Genomic DNA, 3396 nt, shown 5'->3' with positions numbered 1-3396 from the left:
GTTATGAGCCTCGGAAAAAAAAAAAAAAAAAAAATCTCACCCTTGTGCAGTCAGTGATAGTTTGTTAGCATTTGGGCACTGAACCTAAGTGAAATTCTCTGAACTTGATTGGTCCCTTCATAGCTTGTAATGTTACTCACTGGAGCCAGTCAGGCCTTCACTGGCAATTGCTTCTCCCAGCTGCTGGGGGCTGCTATTGTATTAGTCAAATGAGAAGAGGGAGACTGCCACTCCACTTTCAGCCCTATTTACAGTGTTTCCCATGCAGTGGGAAGGAGCAGAAGAAACATCCTAACAATGCTTAAGAGAAGCAAAAGGTTTGAGAGGATAGGGGCTGGAAAGGTAAAGTGACTGACGGGGCAGGAACAGAGATGCAAGCAGGATGAGGAATGGTTATGGGGCAGGACAGGGGGACAGAGTATGTGGGGAGGAGCAGGAAGGTATGTAACCACTATAGAGGCTCCCCTCTGGAAGCCAGGAATGCTGAGCCTCTGCATTCTTTTGATGTCTTGCAGATAGTTGTGAAACCAACTGACAAAGCTTTCGTACCTTTTGGGGGCAGATTGAGATAGAAGATAAGATGCTTTTGATACCCAGTAGCAGAAAAAAGGGCTGTAGATGTAAAGATCCCCACCTGTGTGCATGTGGGTTAACTCGCTTGTTTTAATACCGCCATTTTTCAGTTAAATAACAGAAACTTAACAATTGCAAAAATGCTCAGAAGTTAGTGTCTGTACTAATGTACTTGGGCAGCTATTTACTCTGTCTCCCCAAGGCATGTTATGAATTTAATTATATGAACATATCCCCTTTTTCCAACAGGTCCCCTGCCTCATCCAGTGCAGAGTTAGCGTATTTTTGTCATGCATCAAGTGTATGTCATGAAAGTAGCTGTTGTCTCTATTGCAAAAGTTGAAGAGGCATGGTAAATGAAACAGGAACTGCAGTGAGGGAAGAGTTGCTGTTATGGTGAAGGTATCTTAATGCTGCCTCTGCCATAGACTGCTTTATGTGAAGTTGGGCAAGTCATATAAATGAAAATATTTATAGATAACTAGTTCCTGTTTCTTGACTGCTTCACTTGAAACACTTAGGGTCAACTCTGCAAGAAGTGCACACTCTCAGCTGCCACAAAATTCAGTGGGATTTCTGCTCTGCATATAACATGCTGTAAAATGTTGAGTACTCTGAAAAATTTGGCCAAGGCTGCTTGAATCCTATTTTCAGCCAATTTTTGATTTTCCAACCCATTTTATCCCACGTGCAAAACAGAATCGATCCCTTTCACTTCAGGCATTCTTATGAAGATCACTTTTATTTGTAAAGACCTGTGGTACTTGCACTATCAGAAAAAACCAAGAAAAAATTAAATTTAATATTCAGTGGATGGTGTGAAAGATATCTAGCATAGGGTCACACATTGAGAAGAATATGTAGTAGTTAAGATTATTAGTCAATGAGGCTGGGAGTCTGTAGGAAAGGTGTAGCTGGGTGATCATCAGGGATCCTAGAAATTAGTTTGCCATGGAGAAACATGGAATGTGTATTTTTTATAGGCAAGCTTTAGAGTTGGGGTGGGGGGAAACCGTACAGAAAATGAAATGTTGGCTTTCTAGGAGGAGCCAGCAGTTACTACAGCCTCTAAGGCAGACTGCCAGGGGTGAGAAGCCACCAGCACACAGGGAAGCAGCTGAGATGGCAGCTGCCCTCTCCTCCCTCTGCTGCTGATTAGCTGAGAGTGCTGCCCATTGTGTGACCTCACCCCTCTCTGCCACTGAGGGGCAGGGCCACATGAATGACAGCCCTCAGCCAATCAGCAGCAAGGGGTGGGGCCACTACAAGCCCCACAGCCAATCAGTTCTGGGGGGAGGCTTACCACAGAAACACTTATTTTTTTAACATTTCTGTCCTTTTCATCACAGAAAACTATGATCCCTAACAAGACCATCAATGCTATACATAAGGGTGCTGAAGTCAGGTCTACAGTAAATTTAAGTTCATCCTTGCTAGATACTCAATTTCAACTGTGTTTAAGAGCTAGGAAGCAGAGAAATTAGTCATTTCTCTGATTTCTTCATGCTCATCTACAGGTGAAAAAAACCTTTTTGTTAACATCTGTACTTGACAACTGGGAGATCTGGATGAAATATTCAAACATAGAATTAAAATGTATGATATGCTGGCAAGATTTATAATAGAGCAAGTATTATATTTAGGAATGGGAGAAACTAGGCTTCTAGATTTAAAAAAAGACTGGGTATACTCCAAATTCTATAATCAGTACTCATGACATTTAAACTTATTCTGCACTAGGTTCTTCAGCAGTGTAGCATAAAAGGCAAAATCTCAAAACCAAAGAGCTGTTTGAGTAGAATTAATAGCTTGTTGGGGTTTTTTTTTCCATCTTTGTTAATGTTCCTAATCTGATCCTTCAAAGCCTTTGCCCAGTCACGGATCTGAAGTAACAGTCAAGTTGTCCCAAAACAGAAGTCTGTTCATATCCACTCCACGGTGGTGGTGGTGGTGTGGGCTAGGAAAACTGCTCCAAAGGGAGCCTTTGAGCAAGGATGGATGAAAGGACTCTAGCCCAAAGGTCAAAACTTGTCAGAAATGGAAGGTGCATCAATGTCTTCAGCTTTCAAGAGGACAAAGGCAAAAAACTTCAGAGGCAGAAACATTTGGGAGGATGAGGATTGTGTATGAATTGACAACAGGCAATCCATGATGATTTGAGACAAAACTAGAATTTCATCCAAGATATGCTCACTTCCATAATCACTGCAAAAAGTATCTAGAAAATAGAAACTTAAAAATAAATTTAGATTTGTTATACCAAGAAGATCCTTAATTTTAAGTATGATGTTGGGTAAGTTCTATATCAAGATTTTTGATTAAAGGGATGTGGTCAGCCTGGATAGAGTTCAGGGGAGGGCCACCTGCTTGGTGAGAGGGCAGGCCCTATGAGGAGAGACTGAGGGACCTGAACCTGTTCAGCCTCAGCAAGAGGAGGCTGAGGGGGGACCTGGTGGCTGCCTACAAACTCTTCAGGGGAGATCATCAGCAAATAGAAAGAGCCCTATGCTCCCCAGCACCACTGGGGGTGACGAGGAACAACAGTAATAATCTGATGAAGAACAGGTTTAGGTTAGAGATCAGGAGGCAATATTTTACAGTCAGGGTGGCCAGAATCTGGAACCAACTTTCTAGGGAAGTGGTCCTTACCCCCACCTTGGGTAAATTCAAAAAGAGGTTAGATGATCACCTGTCTGGGGTCTTGTGAACCCAGCATTCATTCCTGCCTGTGGGAGGGGGTCAGCTAGGGTCAGGAGGGACCTGAACAGATCTAGCCTACTATGAAATCTTATATTAGTAGGTGACATAACATGATATTCATTT

At 42.5% G+C, this 3396-nt stretch overlaps 1 long non-coding RNA gene across 1 annotated transcript; it reads left to right on the top strand.

Annotated features, from left to right (window-relative positions):
- The first annotated feature begins 30 nt into the window (after positions 1 to 30).
- LOC109304782 lies at positions 31 to 2243 on the top strand. Its single transcript, XR_002099463.1, has 2 exons — positions 31 to 644; positions 823 to 2243. It is a non-coding gene; the product is annotated as an uncharacterized LOC109304782 (long non-coding RNA).
- Positions 2244 to 3396: the final 1153 nt, after the last annotated feature.

Source organism: Gavialis gangeticus, unplaced genomic scaffold (assembly GCF_001723915.1).
Source record: "Gavialis gangeticus isolate Ggan-Ray unplaced genomic scaffold, GavGan_comp1, whole genome shotgun sequence".
NCBI lineage: Eukaryota > Metazoa > Chordata > Crocodylia > Gavialidae > Gavialis > Gavialis gangeticus.
The sequence above is the reverse complement of the archived record's forward strand: the minus strand, read 5'-3'. Positions and strand labels throughout refer to the sequence as shown.